The sequence below is a fragment of the Mya arenaria genome, chromosome 16, assembly GCF_026914265.1.
Source record: "Mya arenaria isolate MELC-2E11 chromosome 16, ASM2691426v1".
Taxonomy (NCBI): domain Eukaryota; kingdom Metazoa; phylum Mollusca; class Bivalvia; order Myida; family Myidae; genus Mya; species Mya arenaria.
In genome coordinates, this window is record NC_069137.1 from 25801777 (window position 1) to 25821525 (window position 19749).

General features: G+C 33.3%; 1 protein-coding gene across 12 annotated transcripts in view; it reads left to right on the plus strand.

Annotated features, from left to right (window-relative positions):
* Positions 1-19749, plus strand: part of LOC128221206 (protein couch potato-like) — a 128710-nt gene that overhangs the window by 57304 nt on the left and 51657 nt on the right. The window contains exon 1 of one of the 12 annotated variants that reach the window (XM_052929699.1): positions 9496-9664. The exons of 8 other annotated variants lie outside the window; for them this stretch is intronic. The gene's annotated coding sequence lies outside the window, so the exon portion shown is untranslated. Of the gene's footprint in view, positions 1-9495; positions 9665-11195; positions 11237-17321; positions 17453-19749 lie in introns of those variants that run through there. 3 more of the 12 variants (XM_052929702.1, XM_052929701.1, XM_052929700.1) reach the window with 3 other exon arrangements.

Genomic DNA, 19749 nt, shown 5'->3' on the forward strand with positions numbered 1-19749 from the left:
TTGACAGGAGTTGTATTGATAATTTGTGGGGAAAATCAGTGCAAGAACATCTGAGAAGATAAATATTTGAGACATGGTGTTAACATCTTTATCATTTGTAAGGTTAGGCGACTATAAACTAATTGCTTGGTTTTCATCCCACTCGCCCCCTGTTTTTTCCACCACCCCTGGAATTTTATTGACTCAAAAGGAAGATGAACTGGCTTCTGTGTTTACGGATTGGTTCAGAACTAGTGTTGGGAATCGGTTCCAATTTTACAATCGATAATCGGTTCCACTCAAGTAACCGATTATCGATAGTACAATCGGTTTTTTAACATACTAGATAAAACCTAAAGTGAAGTTTTATTCATGCACATTATTAAACTCTTAATCATAATATGCATATTCGTTATGTCTATGATTGAAGTAATTAAGTGTTATATCAAAAATAGTTCATTTTTACTTGCTCATTGTGGCTTTCATCTACCATTTTGTTATAGATAACGTCTGAACACTTACTTATATTTTTTTCATTTTTTTTTTCCGATGATCGATTTTAACCAAATACAATCGATTGTCGCTGATTTCAGACCCAACCAATCGATTGTCGATTATAATCGATCATCGGAACATCACTATTCAGAACTGTACGGAAATGTTGTTTATACATACCAGTCAGTTTCAATGTAAACATACACATGTAAAAGAGCAGAATTGTTCCAACCGTTTTTTGTGCTTATCTGAAATATTTTAGACATGGTTTTAACATCTTTATCATTCTCAAGGTTAGGCAACTATAAACTTATAGCTAGATTTTCATTCCGCTTGCCCCATCTTTATTCCACCACTTAAATGAATCGACTCAAATTAAAATGTTGGAACTGGGGTCTGTATTGTGGTATCGGTCCGGTACTGGTTAAAAACAGGGTTTATAATAATAATCATACCAGTCGGTGTTGATGTTGACATTCACTTGTTAAAAAGGAGAATTGCTACGAATGTGTTTGTGGTTCGTCTAGAAACACATGTATATGTTCCTTACATATTCTACAGTAAAACAGTCATCTAAGAAAAAGAAAAACATAACATTCATCCCCCCCCCCCCCCAATTTGAAATTTAATATATCTGAATAAAAATTTAGCAATTAAATAATTTATTATTGGCCTTACAGAAAGAAAACTATTTTTAGGTTTAATGAAATTTTAATTTTGATTCAATGAAATTTTAATAAAATTGATGGTTGGAAGTATTTTATTTTTCAAATATGAAGTAACCTGTGGTACATTGGAATTTTGTGGCTGTTATTTTCCGAGGCAAAACATTTTATTCAAATGTTGGAGCCTGGAAGGGGAAAAATGTCTTTATAGGTGGGCGGGACGAGAAACTAAAAAGCATTATTTTTTTGTGAAGGCCTAAGTTGTGGATAATATCAATGCATATCAGTAGAAAAATAAATTACACATGGCTATATCAAATATTATCATCTTATATGATGGCATAGTAAAATGATTTTACTTGAAGAATGAAAATTAATGTGGTTATAAGATCTAGTTGTTAAAGAAATACATAACTCTTAGAAATATCTGTGGAACTTTGAGAGTCTTTTTCATAAGAAAGCAGTATTATATAAAGAATTAACAAAGAGGGCTGTAGCGTTATATATATATAAAAATCAAATGTCATTTTTCCTTTTTCAAATTTTATTTGTACTGTAGATTTAAACCAGTACAGATGTTCATCTTTAGAGGCCATGAGAAACCTTTTGAGTGAGAGGCGGGTACCTAAACCACTAGACCACTCTCGCTCTGGTGGGGCTAAATCCCAGAAACGTCTTGGGATTGAACCCACAAACCTCTTTGTTGAGAGGTGGACACTAAAACCACTAGACCACTCTCACTCTGGTGGGGATTGAACCCACAAACCTCTTGGTTGAGAGGTGGACAGTAAAACCACTAGACCACTCTCTCCCCGGTGGGGCCTGAATCCACAAACCACTTGGGTGAGAGGTGGACACCCATAGTACCTTGGTCATTTATGAAGGCTTTATTCTGTGTGGAAGAACATGCCAATGTTGTATTGAAAAAGAGAATTTTTTTAATGTCATTTTAGTTTCATTATAGTTCTAAAAAATGTCAAATTGCTTATGATGGTGGTGGTTAGTAGTTTATACTCCGGGTCCCGGCGTGAGCACATTGAAGGGTCCCAGAGTGACAGTTCAACCACCGCACACCTATCCTGGGCGGTGAACCAGTACTAGGTGCCTTCACTTCTGCAAGGAACTGACAACTTCTGTACATGCCAGGGGCAGTGGTACAGTGCGAATGGTCGTAGAAAGTATTTCATAACCAATCACAACAGAAGTGACCTGGTCCGCCCGGGAATCGAACCCTGGTTGCCCGATTAACAGTCCAACGCTCTACCGACTGAGCTAACCGGGCGGATTGCTTATGAGTGATAATTCTCTGTATTTGAATTGTCTGCATGTTAATAAAAACACAAGAAGAAAGTTAATCTTGGTTCAAATAAATAAACTTAAAATGCACCACATAATTTAAAACAATACTTACTGGACTCTTACCAATTTTTGAAAATCAGGGGAGATAATAGAAGAATAGGTCAGCTGGATGAGATTCCAAGAGTTATAGATCGCCCAATTTTCCAGGAAAATAATTATATGAAGTTCTTTTATTCTTGTCTTATATTAAATTACTGTTTTAGCTGGGACATAATGCTACCTCAGTTTGAAACCATTAAAAGAAGCCTTAATTTTCTGAAAGTTAAATTGAGAGTGTTAATTAAAATGATTGTTAATTAAAATCATTGTTTTCAATGAAGCAACATCAAAAGCAGCATTTCTTCTCAACACCAGCAACACTATTCAACAGCAACATCATCAACAGCAGCAACATCATCAACAGCAACATCCTCAACAGCAACATCCTCAACAGCAATATCTTCAACAGCGATATCATCAACAGCAACAAATCAACAGCAGCACCATCAACACCATCAATAGCAAAATCATCAACAGCAACATCCTCAACAGCAATATCTTCAACAGCAACACCATCAACTGAAACTTATTCAACAGCAACATATTCAACAACAGCAAGATAATCAACAGCAACATCATCAGCAGCAACACCATCAACAGCGATACCATCAACAGCAACAAATCAACAGCAGCACCATCAACACCATCAATAGCAACATCATCAACAGCAACATATTACTGGTTATCATGAGTAAAGAAAAAGAAAAACAAAGCTGGCAATTACATTGACAAAATGTATGTATTCCAGTATTAAGGAAGAAAACTCTCCCCCCTTCCTCCTTCATCCGCTTTTTAACTTTTGTACACATTCTGTCAATTTAATAATTGTTGGGAAGGATTTGGGTAAAAAAATGATGAGTTTTTGTAACACAACAGGGTGGGGGTTTATACAGTCGTTAATGACAGATCAGGCTTTTTGGACAGTGGTAAGCGGAAGCATAAAAATAATTATCGAGGGCCTGCGTCAGATAAACGTTATTCGTTCTATTTTTATATGTACTTACTTTCATCTTTCACTGAGCGCTCAATTTGTCTCGATAATTATGACAATGCTTCTCATGAAAATCGAAACATATTTTCTCCTTAACCCTCAACTGAGGCAACGACAATATCATGTCGAGTTCGGTAAAGTAATCAATGTAAATTGTTTTATTTTACATCACTGACGATTTATAAACGCGAAACAAATTGTCGGGCCACTCATTGGAATAGAAGGCCAATTTTCACTTGGCTTCGCAGAACGGCTATTCTCTAGGGGAAACAACCTTTATTATATTTTCCTTGTACGGAAGTATTTTATGAGAAATGGATGGAAATAAAATGAAAGATAATTATATTACTAATGGATATATATTTTTATTAGCTTTATCATTGTGTCGAAATATTTAATTATGGGAATGATTACAAAGTTGTTTTTTCCATCTTATAGATTTTCAGATTATTTTTTTTATTGGACGGAAATCAAATTGGATTAATATTCATAGTATTTATTTGAAACAGGGAATGCTGTCAAATGGGAAAAAACTATGTTCTGTATATAAAGCTTTAAAATAATGTATCTGTTAGGAATTAAATTTATTATATGCTTTCTGGTGGTTTATAGAGATTTTTCAGTGAAATAAACTTAATATTACACTGTTTCAAACAGTAAAAATATCAATTTTGATATTTTTCACTGTTTTGACATTTAGGTCGCTCTTGGTTCAAAATTACACCTCAGCGCATTCTGTGAGGGCTGGCACACAATTTCAATGTCGTCATTTCCAAATTGAAGTTATGAACACATACAAATGAAATAAATTATGGTGCTCACTCCATGAAACATACTTTGATGAAACAATATACAAACAATTATTTTCTATATAATGTTTCAACAAGAACTGCTCAGTTTTAAGGATAATTTGTTTCCTTAAATTTATCTTCTGTTACTTGAGTTACAGCATGAATTTATTAAAATCCTGGTTAGCTTTTAAATTTTTCTCAAAGGAATAATTATTTTACACATTTCTCTTTAATGCCAAAGTGTTTTTTGTTAGTAATCACTGCTGAGGTGCTAGGAGTTCACATGCTGTTCTTAGAAATTACTCCCTTAGTGTGTGTTTTTTTAGTTTCTTTAAGAAGTTGTCTCCCTTAGTTTAGTTCTCAAATTTAAGTAGTGGGATATAGTTGCTTCCCTTTGTTTCATATTTTCCATTTACCCATTGTCTGTAATATAATGATCAGGATTGAAAATATATAAGGAAATAAAATATATCTAAATAAATATGTATGGAAATAAAATATATATGGAAATATATATGAAAATAAAAAATATATATTGAAATATGTATGAAAATAAAATGTATATGGAAATATATATGAAAATTATATTTATATGGAATTATACATGAAAAAAATATATATAGAAATATATATGAAAATAAAATCAATATGGAAATATAATTGGAAATAAAATATATCTGGAAATATGCAAATAAAATATATATGGAAATATAAGTTAAAATCATTCTTTTATATAGGTGGACCCTAAAGAGCCCACACAACATAAGGAGCTCTAAATTATATTGTCTCCGTGGTTAGAGGCTTTACCCTCACAAAGGCAAATGCCATGAAACCGCCATCATTTCAAATAAAACTTTTCTCAATCTCTAAAATGGCCTAATATTTGAACTGCACAACATTTATTTCTCCGCAGCCTTTTATGGCGTTTTTGATTACTGGCCTAAAACCCGGTGCTGATGCACATATGAGGAATTGCAGAAATTTATTTGATTTTTGTGAGTGTTTGATTTTGTCTGGTGGGGATTACCGAATTTTATGATAAATAAGACGCCGGGGAAAGATTTGCCGTAAAAATTGGGTAAAAAATCGGATCTTCAAGATCTTTTCTGAAATAATTCTAAAATGGTCTTGGACGTAAATTATCAAAACTGAATATGATATACAACTGTCTATGCTTGTGCCTTCAACAAATGGATAGTCCATAGGATTCACTTTTAATCATTAAGAAAGCTTCTGATGAAAACAATTAACAGCCGAATTTCATTTCTTTAATTAGGGATATTTAAAAGCTTATGCATTGGGCGCTGGCTAAAATAAAGGCATTTCGTGCTCAACACTAAGGAAGCTAGCTTTTAATTTTGGTCCTCTAAACAATTTAGTCTGTGTCTGGCTTTGCTTGAATATTCTGATTCTTGGAAATAGCCATGTTCTGTATAATCTACAAAATTCTTCAAATTCTACAGATCTTCCGTAAAATTTGGTAATAGCTCATAATTATCAAGATTCTGTGAAAGTTTTGAGTCATAGAGGAGTGAAATTTAAGGCAGCCCTAACTTGTCTAGTCATTTCATGTCTCAATATTAAGTTTGTATAATGGTATACTGGTATTTGCCCTTCACTGAAGAGGTGGGTTGGCGTCCCAAAAATGTGCGAGGTGTCTATGGCTGAAGAGGTTGTGGGTTGGAGACCCAACAGTGTGAGAGAAGTCTAGTGGTATAGGTGTCTAGCTGACATTAGCTGAAGAGGTTGTGGGTTCAAGCCCCAACAGTTTTGTTACAGTGGTCTAGTGTTATAGGTGTCTAGCTGACCTTTGCTAAAGAGGCTGTTGGTTCAAGCCCCAACAGTTTTGTTACAGTGGTCTAGTTTTATGGGTGTATCACTGACCTTCGCTGAAGAGGCTTTGGGTGCAAGCCCCAACAGTGTGGGAGAGAACTCTGACTGAAGAGGCTGTGGGTTCAAGCCCCAACAGTTTTGTAGTGGTCTAGTTTTATGGGTGTATCACTGACCTTCGCTGAAGAGGCTTTGGGTGCAAGCCCCAACAGTGTGGGAGAGAACTCTGACTGAAGAGGCTGTGGGTTCAAGCCCCAACAGTTTTGTAGTGGTCTAGTGTTATGGTGTATCACTGACCTTCGCTGAAGAGGCTTTGGGTGCAAGCCCCAACAGTGTGGGAGAGAACTCTGACTGAAGAGGCTGTGGGTTCAAGCCCCAACAGTTTTGTAGTGGTCTAGTGTTATGGGTGTATCACTGACCTTCGCTGAAGAGGCTTTGGGTGCAAGCCCCAACAGTGTGGGAGAGAACTCTGACTGAAGAGGTTGTGGGTTCAAGCCCCAACAGTTTTGTAGTGGTCTAGTGTTATGGGTGTCTAGCTGACCTTTGCTGAAAAGGTTGTGGGTAACTCACTATAGTACACCCCAACGGAGACACTTTCTTATTGCCTGTAAATATCAAGACTAGTATTTGATCTTACCTAGAGAACACATCGACAGGAGTGTTTATTATAATTTCAGAGCTATTGTCGAAATGAACCTGAAACAAATCAGTTAAAAATAAAGATTGGATTATGAATGAGAAATAAAGTAAAAAAGACAAATGGAAAAAATATTCAATAATTTCTCCCCACCTAGGGCAGACATCGTGCAGTTCACCATATTAATCAATTACCATTGAATTTCATGCAATCACATCAACTTTCACGCCTCGCTGAACATTAAAAGTGGAGTTTCCGGGGTTGTTACGTTATTAACAATGTTTCGTGATGACGTTGGATTTTCTTTGGATGCATTTTGTAAGAGATGTTATAGTTTGTTAATATCAATTCAGGCTGTGTTAAAGGTTAAATATTTGTATATTATGTTGCTGGAATAGGTTTTGTTGATTTATTTCTGCCAGAATAATAAATCAAAATGTAAAAGTCACTACTCAGCTTCTCTCTGTTTAATCTTTGTTGGGAGCTAAGCAATGTTGGCAGTTGAGCATTGTTGGCAGTTGAGCATTGTTGGCAGTTTAGTCGTGTTGGCAGTTTTTTCTGGTTGGCAGTTAAGCATTGTTGGCAGTTAAGCATTGTTGGCAGTTGAGCATTGATGGAAGTTAAGCATTGTTGGCAGTTTTGTCTGGTTGGCAGTTAAGCATTGTTTGCAGTTGAGCATTGTTGGCAGTTAAGCATTGTTGGCAGTTGAGCATTGTTGGCAGTTGAGCATTGTTGGCAGTTAAGCATAATGTTGGCAAATGAGCATTTTTGGCAGTTTAGCATTTTTGGTAGTTTAGCCGTGTTGGCAGTTTTATCTGGTTGGCAGTTAAGCATTGTTGGCAGTTAAGCATTGTTGGCAGTTGAGCATTGTTGGCAGTTGAGCATTGTTGGCAGTTGTTAAGGATTGTTGGCAGTTAAGCATTGTTGGCAGTTAAGCATTGTTGGAAGTTAAGCATTGTTGGAAGTTAAGCATTGTTGGCAGTTAAGCATTGTTGGAAGTAAAGGATTGTTGGCAGTTAAGCATTGTTGGCAGCTAAGCATTGTTGGCAGTTAAGCATTGTTGGCAGTTAAGCATTGTTGGCAGCTAAGCATTGTAAAGCCCTGTTGGCAGTAAAGTGTTATTGGCAGTTGAGCCCACTTGACAGTAAATTAGCTTAATTGTTACGTATTCCCAATAATGTTTTATTAAAACTGCAAAAAATAGTTTATACTAATCGTGTTCCTTTTTATTTGTGACACAAGCTCAGACCGCCTTTAGAATCAGTTACTACAGTCTTAACCATTTTCATAACCGGTTTCCATTTTTAGAGGCCATGTGAAACTGTAACCCCTTGGTAGGGATCAAACCCACACTCCCTTTTCTTAGATGCTGACACTTTAAGCAATGTACATTTCACCAGACCACTCTCTCTATCACCTGCCAAATTAAACATTAAGTAATGACAATATGAACACTGTAACGACTAAGGCGAGGCAGCGGATAATCAAATAAACATCGACATCCACATGCTAACATCTCTTTCTATCGATTTAATAGACGAGACCATATTGGGTGCAGGACGAGAGAAAATGAAAATCCTGTACCTTTATGGTCGAGCAATTCGAGAAATAATTGTAAAAACAAGGTGTTTTATTTCGACAAAACAGCCAATTTAATGTATCCTTTTAAGTTTTATTTTGTGATCGGTGATCTCGCGAGCTAGAAATTTGCTATATCGAGATGTTAAAGCATTATAATACTCCCAAAGGTTTTTTGTGCACTGGGTCGCAACAATATTAAACCTAAACACTTGGTTAGGTATATGTATGTTTTATGAATTACTGTAAACTTTGGTTTTTCGTGATTTCGTTATTTTTAGGCTGGGGTGTTTGAAAAAATTATTTGAAACCTAAAATTGAGCATCTTGCTTTGTGAATGATGGAAGAAGTAAAATATGTAGGATAATATTCAGAAAAAAATATAATGTTATCTGGTTTTCATGAACTACTATAAACATTTTTTTTTATTTATTTATTTTGTGAATTATGTGAGAAAAAAATTAGATAGAAATGCGAAAACATTTTTGTAAATGAGAAAAATAGCAAAATTTGTGGGAAAAAAATGGGGTTAAAAAGAAAAATAAGGGCTTAGCACAAAACAGTTGTAACTGCATTCAAACATAGATTTTTCATAATAAGTTAATGTCATTCTTGCATTCTAGCCTTGAAATTTATTATCATTTGATATAAGCATTTTTGTGTCAAATGCAGCACTGCCAAAAATCAAGTCATATGAAGTAATCAAATCGCACTTTGATATGATTTTATTGGTTAAACCCAAAAATGATTTTTTCACAAATATTTATAGAATAAGATTGAGAAAATTGGAGTCGTTTAAGGCATCGACCACACTTTAATATGATTTTTATGGTTAAATCGGAAAATGAGTTTTTTCACAAACATTTATAGAATAAAATGGGACTAAAAGATTTTTGTGTCTATATTTTGCAGACTCAATCAATAATGAAAACAAATCACGAAACAATTTTATTGGTCAAGTGATTTAACTAATAAAAAAAGTTTACTTAGAAAATTAAAAACACACAAAAACTTCAAAGTTTACATTAAAATTGATGGTGAGCCTGATTATTGGGATATTAAGAGAAAGTTATTAGTCGAAGCATCAATATGTGACAATGTTCATGTACCCATAACTTTGGCGATGAAAAATGAAATTGTTCGAAAATTATGAGTTGAGATGTGAGCATGATCTTTTAGGGGACAGTACATGTTTGGATTCAAATTTTATTAAAGCTTTTGTGTGTAGTTTTAAAGGATTTTTAGGGATTTCTTTGGAAGTTTGTTCAGGATTTAAAATTGTGGTTCGAGTGTATAATAAGTATATATTTTTTTAAGTCTTTTAAACTGTTGAAGGAGGTTATATGTAATTGTTCTTTTTTTGTGAACTTCAGGCAAGTTTTTGTCAACTCAAATATCTTACCTAAATACAAATATCATTATTTTTATCATTGAATTGAGCTTGCAACGAAATATTCTAAATATCAAAATATCATATGATAAAAAATATAAGTTTAATATCTTTTCAGTCTCATATAGATATGATAAATATATGTTTTGATAGCAAAATCCAATCAAATTTGTTAAAACTAACCATTTAGGCTCTTAATTAGGTTGGAAAATTATATATTATAACTGAAAAAACGATTGTAAGTTATGTGCATTAATATGGATGAGACTGGTGGTCATATAGAGATTCAAGCGAGAAATATTTAAATTTAAGATCTTTCAAATTAGTTAAAAAAGCTAGGAATATCTAGGCCATTTGTAAAATTACTCACACAATAAAAAAATATCAAAAATCATTTTAACTGGAAATGGGGAAAAATGGCAATGATGGAGTGATTCGTAATTCATTGAAATTGACATTATAAATGTCATAACAATTTCATGTTTATTTATTGAAGTACATTTTTTTTTTAAATTCTTCTCAAATTGTTGTGCTTTCCGCACAAAGGCAAACAGGATCAGAAATAGAATACAGTCAAAACCCGTTGGCTCGTTATCTTAGAAATCGAGCCAAGTTGGAATGCTCACATAGAGTAAAAATAAATCCTTGACATATGGAGTTCGAGCCAATGTGGAAATCGGGCCAAGCAATATCGGGCCAAGCAATATCGGGCCAACAGGTTTCGACTGTATCAATTTTAGAAATCTCATACTTTAAATGGACTCATTAAAGACATTAAGAAAGATAAACTTCTTCTACAATTTTTTTTTAATCAATTGCTAACAAAATTATATATTTGATGATTTAGTTTAAACATACTTTTATTCAACATAAATATCAAACATTGCAACATTATTTAAGGAATGAATTGCGGGGTTGATGTCATTATCGGGGTATGAACGCAATTGGTCAAATTGTGTGTGGAGTCCGAAGGACTCCACGCCTACTTTGACCAGCACAATTGCATTCATATCCCCGATAATGACATCAACCCCGCAATTTATTCCTTATATTTACACCAATAGATCATTATTTCATTCAAGAATTGTTAAAAAAATACTTCATTTCATTTAAGAAAACCTTTCAGTAATCCGTTCTTACCCATTCTGTAAATAGAACGACCCGACTATAACCGGAAACATTTTTTTCAAATGATGTCACAATAACGCGGGAAAAGATCAACCACTTGAAATCACTTTAAAACATAAAATTAAAACACTTCTGGTACCAATATATTTAAAACATAATAAACTAACACTTTTAAATATGTTGATTTATATTTTACGGGACCTGCAGACACAATACAACCAATAACAAGATCAATAGCTTTCATGTATATTGTTAGGCGATGAATTTCGATCCGAACATATCAGAAGATGTTGCGTTCATCGATTGATGAACGCAATTGCCGAAAGGCAGTTCATTTAAGGAATGGAAGTTGAGGTGTAAATATATGTCATTTATATACATTATATATTAAATCAGATGAAAACGAAAGCAGAGCTTATAATGTTTTTCTCTGGAATGATTTAGAAAATTTAATATTCTCCAAAAAAAATCATGATTTTTTAACTATTCCTTATTTGTGGTACAATGATTCAAGTTTAAAAAAAAAGAAGTTCCACAAAACAGTCCTTCATGTGCAATGATTAAGACATTTTCTCAATATACCAGTTTACACGATTTGATAACTTTTCCTTAATTAAAGTACAACGATATTGCATGCAGGAAGGTAGTTCATAGTTCTAAACGGAGAAAAAACGATGTCCTATCAACTGACTTCAAAGAAATCGATAGAGATATTATCCGCTATCATTGTTCCATGTTAATCAAAGGCTATAATGGGAATATACCTCCATTAAAAGAATATACAGCCACTTAGGTAAATGTAGCTAGAAATATGGGAATATTGTATTAAAAATTCTCTTTGAAAAGATAAAACAAAATTAATGTACATGGAATAACTATGAACATTATAAGTGACAACTTCCTGAAAAAAAAAAATCAGTTTTAATGTATTTTCAACAAGATGATACTTTAAGCATAATAATTCAGAGATTTTCTCGAAACTAGACCCCCCCCCCCACCTCCCACAAACTTAAGTAATTTCTTAACTTAAGAATTTCAATTATCGCACAATATAATCTCATCATGTCATGTCTAAAATACTCTTCATTGATTTCATTCAGATTTAATTTAATTTAAGAATTGACTTAAGGCGTTTTATGAATAACGCCCCTCCTCCACAAATGGCATCATCTTAAACTTTAACCACAGATAAAAAAATTTTTGGAGTTATTTGCTTTTTATTGCGTTTCTGGTTAGAGGCATGTGTTAGAAATATGATATTCACTACTACAAATATTGTTAGCGTCTATAACCATTGCACATATAAAATTTGACTCTTCAGTTAACATAGATTGGTTGTCGATATTAATTGGTAACACAATGTATTTGAAGTTTAAATAAGTGCAATGACTAATTTTCATAGGTTTATATAGTTCATGCAGGACAAATTCAACGAATTTATATTTTAAGGGAGCGATCTTGAACTAAAGCTGCCACTTATAGTTTATCGTTGAAATCCTGTCAAGTAGATATATAATTATGACATCACAACCGATTAAATGAATCAACTTGGTCATGTACGCCAATAAACAAAATAGAGTGAACAAACTATTCGCTCTGGGGGGGATTTGTTTTGTTTGTAACAGTGATCTGTCTGTATCAAAAACAATCAGGTACTAAAACCTAAATTGAACTAATTTAACTTCTTGGTGAAACAAAAAAATAAAAACAAAATACAGTGGAAACTCACTAAACCGGACAAGGTTCGGACTGGGCAAAATTTCCGGTTTAGTGAGGATTCCGGTTTAGTGAGGATTTGATGTATGGAGTAAGTTTACTCAAAATATTAACTGAGTTAACCTTTACGTTTAGACGGAGGTTGAGACATGATTAAAGCACATGCAAAAGTGATAAACATTATTAAACATTTCTGCGTTTTTATAATCATCTTTTTTTCCAAGTCTTAAAATAAAACAACTCGCGTAATTTAATGCTTGTTAAGTATGTTTGATAGTTTAATTAACGCACCGCTCTTATTTGATTCAATCATAGAAGTCTTTAGATAAAACAACCCTCCAAAATGATCACTTAATAACTGTTTCTAGTTTTTTATTTTCCACAACAAACAAATTAATGTTTCAATCAATTTTCTTTTTACAAGTTTGATTATCGTTTGATTATCGCGTGGCAGTCAATCCACAGCGTAATCATCATTATCGATTATCGAGTTAACACAACATCACAGGTGCAATATTTAACGACGCACTGGCTGTCAAAACAAAGTGACACGCGATTCGCGAATTCCTAATACACAAAATCATTTTGACATGTTTGAACAAATATACGTCCGGTTTTGTGAGGTAAAATTACATTGACAACTAACAAATTTTCTCGATTTTTTGTCCGGTATCCGGAATTCCGAGGTTCCGGTTTTGTAGGGATTATTTTACATTGAAAATAGAAGGGGAAAACCGGGACTCTGAAAAAAGTCCGGCATCCCGAGGATTCCGTTTTTTTGTAGATCCGGTTTAGTGAGTTTCCACTGTAAAAATAAAAAATAAAACAAGTTTTGCAAGAAAGTTATATTTTTGAGTTCTTGGTGAAACAAAAAAAAAATAATAAAAAAAAAATATAAAAAAAAATTTAAAAAAAAAAAATCTTCATGAAAGTTATATTTTTAGCTTATATATTTTTCACCAAAATAATTTGAGGCATTTTCATGGCCTTTGTGGTATTGTCGGCTTCATTGTAGTGCAAAATCATTAAGTTAGTTGTGCTATTCTTCTGTAATCGCTTTACTCTCACAAGAAGTATCATCCGATTTGTTCACTAAATACTCGGTAAACGGTAAACGACCAGTATGTTCTATTGCACATTTCTCAGTGATAATAGACAAATCAATACTTGTTAGTACTATCTTCAGATCTATCCCTAGTAGGCCAGAGGATAATTTTCCTTAGTTTCTTGACCTGCTTTAGATATTTTCTCTCTTAGCCGAAGGGAAAAGTGTTGCTTTTTATCGGAAGAAAAAAAGTATTTTGTTTCTCATCCTGATTTAAAAAAATGTATGTATTTTAGTGGCATACATTTGGCTTTAACGGGACTCAACACCAGGTGATTCAAATACAAAAAAATAGAAAATTTTCAAAAACTTACATTAAATTGATTCCTTGTTTATTATAAATGCTTTGAATTTTAAGCCATGTTGCATCTTTTGCAGTCTTTGCACATTTTTAAAAAAAATGCAATTTTCCGAAATTTACTTGGGACAGTTGTCAATATTTGGATCATCTGGTGTCTTGTCCCTTTAATGATAATTTCCCAATTTGATAACTTTTGAGGAGAGACTTCGTTAATTTGTCAAATAAAACTGCTGCATCTATAGGGTATTTGAGATGGGGTTTTGAGGGGAAGGGGCATTGGCAGGGGGTTGGGGGGATGAAAATCCAAGAACGTTTTTACTCTAGCTTGAATTCACATGGTGTATTGGTTTAGGAGTCATTAACAGAATCATCCTTCTGCGGAAATCGTTCACTTACCGCTCAAATCACCATGCCATCAAAAGAAACAATGGGAATCTCTTAAGTCTTTCTGAAAGATAAAGAACTGGTCAAGCTTTAATGGAGTCATTTGTCTTACTGTTTTCTGTTTACAGATTTTGTTATTTGTTAACTGATGGCATAAATGGTTTACTGATCCACTAAATGGTAAACAGATCCCATAAATGGTTCACGAATCACAAAATTGGTTAGAGGATCCAATTATTGGTTAACGGATCCCATTGATGGTTAACGGCATAAATGGTTAACGGATCCCACACATGGTCAACAGATTCCATAAATTGTTAACTGATCCCATAAATGGTAAACGGATCCCATAAATGGTTAACGGATCCCATGTATGGATAACGGATCCCATTTATGGTTAACTGATTCCATAAATGGTTAAAGGATCCCATAAATGGTTAACGGATCCCATGTATGGATAATGGATCCCATTTATGGTTAACAGATCCCATTTATGGTTAACGGATCCCATAAATGGTTAACGGATCCCATAAATGGTTAACAGATCCCATTTATGGATAACGGATCCCATTTATGGTTAATAGATCCCATAAATGGTTAACAGATTCCATAAATGGTTAATAGATCCCATAAATGGTTAATGGATCCAGTACATGTTTTACTGTTGTTTTTTTAAGATATCTTATATGACTCACTTGAAGGCATTGCTGCCCAAATCAGCTGGTTCTAAGACAAAACATTACAGAAATGGCAAAACTGTCAATCTGTAAGAGTGCAGCGTTAATGAGATATTCAACTACTGTTGCACGTCTTCTTGTCTCTGAAATTTATCCTAAACATACTGATAGACGTCTGCACCCATGGTAAACCAAATTCATTGTTTTATGTAGAAAACATTTAAGTTTTAGGTAGAAATTATGGGTCTGAATCGATACGGCTGAAAATTAAAGGCCCTCGGTGCCTGCAGAATTCAGGGAAAGTTATTTATCTAGGGATCACAATAAACAGGAATTTAAAACATGAGCGGGCTCCTTTGAGATATTTAGTTGAAGCTTTCCGCCTTTTTACGTAGCTTGCCTGCATTTCAAAGAAAATTATCGAGATTTTTTGGGCGGCAGAAAAGAAGGTCCGAGGTGTTCTGGGATGTGATTTGTTTCGCAGATTTGCGGCATTCCGTCAATCAAATGGCTCCTGGAGAAACCAGGCACCTGGTATACACATTGTCAAAGACAACTCGTTTGTTTCTGAGGTGAGAGTGGTCTAGTGGTATAGGTATCCTCCTCTCACCCAAGAGGTTGTGGGTTCGATCCCCATCAGGGGTACTTTCTCATGGCCTCTCAAAAAAGGACACAGTACTGGTTTCTGCCCAGGAAACGGACTCGAAAGTGATTCTATAAGCTTAGGTTTCGTCATAATCGAGCTAAAATGAATTTGTATATACTAATTTGTTTGTTTAGCGAAGGCCCATTACTCTGGCTTCGATAACAGTCTAATTATAATTTTTTGTTCGACAGTTTAAATAAAACAAGCACTAGCATTCTTTGCTTACTGGCACTTGTGTATTACAGCCATCGAAACTGTCTGCTCTTGGCAATAAGGTGATCTATCATTTTAAAATGTGTGGAGACCATGAATATAAATGCTATATTTAAAGTAAATCTATTTTAATGGCTTCCAGGAATTCCATTCCACTATATTTACATTTCCTAAGAAATTTCAAGTCTCTTTTATTGTTCTATCAATCAGGGTTTAGAAGCTTATCTTTGCACTGTATTCTGTTTATTGGTGTAAACAGTACGTGACTGCGTCAATTAATTAATAAGGCTGTTTAGTCATACTTTCATTAAACGATATAGTGCTGTCCTACTAATTTGAATAGGTTAATTGCTTTTTTGGAAAAAAAGTAGTTTAATTTAATTTGTGATCACAAACTTAAACCTTATAATATAATTTATTAGCCTGTTCATGAATTGAGCAAATGTTCATGAACAGTCATGAACAGTTGATGAACATTGATGAAATTTACGTTCATGAGCAGTTGGTGAATATTCATGTAAAATATTAAACAAAGAGAATAAATATGAAAATTAGTGAATAAAGGTATACATTGTTTTTATCCAAGAACTTTATTTGAATATTTTAGGTATCTGAAACAGTCCTCGTTTCGGTAAAATCTTAATCATAAGTCTCAATTTCAGCTTTGATACAAAAAAATTCAGGTGCATTACATAAATCAAATATTTACAAGAACACGCATTAACAACAGAAAAGACAAAAAAAACAGTTCTAATGTTCAACATTATTTTATAAAATAATAGATTTTATAGGATAAAACAAACCATGATCATTGATTTTCAAATATATGCACGGCGGTCATCCACCGAGTCAAGACCTGAAATAAAAGGAAATTCAGAAGATGCATCTGTCTGCATCTAAATATTCCCAATACATCGCGATCCTCGAATAATTCTATTTTCTAATACATAGCCTTGTATCATCACTAATACCGTTATCATCATGATATTGCCGATACCATTTGTGGCGATGATATAAAACTTCTAGTGATATAAAACCTGCGGTGGTTATTGAAATAAAATAATTCTTCTGATAATTGGTTAGGATGATTCCTGATAGTCCATGGAACTATCGGAGATATATTTACAGAATTGTGTGTATCTTGTGAAATGGCTGGATGGGAACAGGATGTTTTGTATTAGGGAGAGAAGTGATTGTTTTAGCTGCAGCGTTTTAAATGTGACTGTGTATTAAATTTAGGAGGGATAGTTTAACAGTGTTTTAAATGTGACTGTGTATTAAATTAGGAGGGATAGTTTAACAGTGTTTTAAATGTGACTGTGTATTAAATTAGGAGGGATAGTTTAACAGTGTTTTAAAATTAGGAGTGATGGTTCAATTAACAGTGTTTTAAATGTGACAGTGTATAAAATTTCAAAGGGATAGTTTGACATTGTTTTAAGTGTGACAGTGTATAAAATTTCAAAGGGATACTTTAACGGTGTTTCAAGTGTGACAGTGTATTAAATTTAGGAGGGATATTAAAAAGGTTTAACATTGTTCTAAATGTGACTTTGTGTCAAATTTAGGAGAAATTGGGGGAAAATTAAAACAGTGAATTAAATGTAATCATGTTTTGAATTTTGCTAGTGAATAATCGTAAAGCAACTGAGTGATCGTGTTGGAAATTGTTTGGAGTTTTCTAAAAAAAAAAATGAAAAATGGTTGTGATTATTGAAATTAAGATTTTTAGGAGAAGAAAAAAGTGAAAAATATAATTTGAGATTGTTGAATTTACGAAGAAAAACGATGCAGTAGTGATTGTTTATACAAACCAGAAATATAAGACAATGTTTAGTATATAGATAAATGTAATTTGGAGACTTAGAAATATGTTTTTAAATGAAATGCTCCCAATGTTATTAGTGTGTGAAGTCATTTAAAACAAGTCTGTGATTTGAAAAAATGAAAATAAGTATATGGTAAGATAAAAAGTGTTATTAGATTATTGCATATCTATATCGTCCAATCAAAAATGTTGCTAAAACCCAAACGTTGAAAGTGCAGTGGTTTAAGCAGGGCTATTTTTTTTTTACGAATTATGGGGCCTATACAATGCCCTTATCACTAAGCCAAAGAATATATTTTTTCCACAAAACCTTTTGGTTAAAATTACACTTCATTAGTATGAATGTCTGTGCATATTTCACATTGGTACTTTGCAGAACCAATGAAACTGCCTGATTAATTATTCATGATTACGAGAGTTTCCTCGCCAAATCGCTCTCGGTACACAAATGAAGCATAGGGTATTATTAATAAGTGCATCTAGTTTATCTGACGATGTTCGTTTCTTAACGATGTTCATATTTGTATTCTGTTGCCTTTCTATAAGGCTTTAAAGGTGCACTCTCACAGATTGAATGTTTTGACAACTTTTTTAATTTTTTGTCTTTGAACAAGCTAAGTTTTGCGAAAATCCATGGAAACCAGTTATATTAGGCTGCTGACAAAAAATCAGATCGCAGAGTTTTTATTTAAGTTAAAAAAATGATGTTTTATTCATTTTTCTTAAACCATTAGTAACGGTAAAAAGCCATAAAACATTAATTTTGGAACTGAAATATGAAAATCTACGATCTGAATTTGTCAGCAATCTTATATCATTGGTTTGCAGGTATTTACGCAAAAAATAGCTCGTTCCAATACAAAATACAAAAAAAATTGTAAAAATGGTATATCTGTGAGAGTGCAGCTTTAATATTATAGGTTTGGGAGAAAACTGTTTAAGGTTTCAATATTCCGAAGATTGTAATTAGTCCCTGAACATCGTAATTAGTCCCTGAATAGAACATTTTCGTTGAAACTTAATTCCAAGTAATATATTAAACTGACAAGGTTTTCAGAAAATTTTAGAGCAAGTATTGAAAGAAAACAATCCCTTGTGTATGTAAAATAAACAGACTTTTTCAATTTTTTACAAAATAAAATAAGCTATGATTAACTATACCAATTAAACTGGAACAAAACATGAAAAGTCAATATGGGGTTTCTTTGTGGAAGAATTTTTTCTTAGTCTAGTCTTTGAGGCTTTGAAAGTCTGTTGTTTTTAAAGTCTGAAAAGCTTTTGCATACTTTCACATGTTAGTAATGCAAATTGTAAATTTAAAATATTGACTGTATTTCACCAGTCACTGATTAAGACAGTCGAGGCCCTCATAGTTTTTTCATCAAGATACCTTTTTATAAGGGCCTCAAAAAATGGGACACAATTATGATATTTTATCAGGGTGCCAAACTTATGATTTTTTTATCAGGGCCTCAAATTTAACTGTGCCACAGTTATTTTATTTTATCAGGGCCTCAAAATGAACTGTGCCATAATTATGATGTTTTATCAGGGCCTCAAAATGAACTGTGCCATAATTATGATGTTTTATCAGGGCCTCAAAATGAACTGTGCTGCAATTATAATATTTTATTAGGGCCTCAAAATGAACTGTGCTGCAATTTTAATATTTTATTAGGGCCTCAAAATGAACTGTGCTGCAATTATAATATTTTATTAGGGCCTCAAAATGAACTGTGCTGCAATTATAATATTTTATTAGGGCCTCAAAATGAACTGTGCTGCAATTTTAATATTTTATTAGGGCCTCAAAATGAACTGTGCTGCAATTATAATATTTTATTAGGGCCTCAAAATGAACTGTGCTGCAATTATAATATTTTATTAGGGCCTCAAAATGAACTGTGCTGCAATTATAATATTTTATTAGGGCCTCAAAATGAACTGTGCTGCAATTTTGATATTTTATCAGGGCCTCAAAATGAACTGTGCTGCAA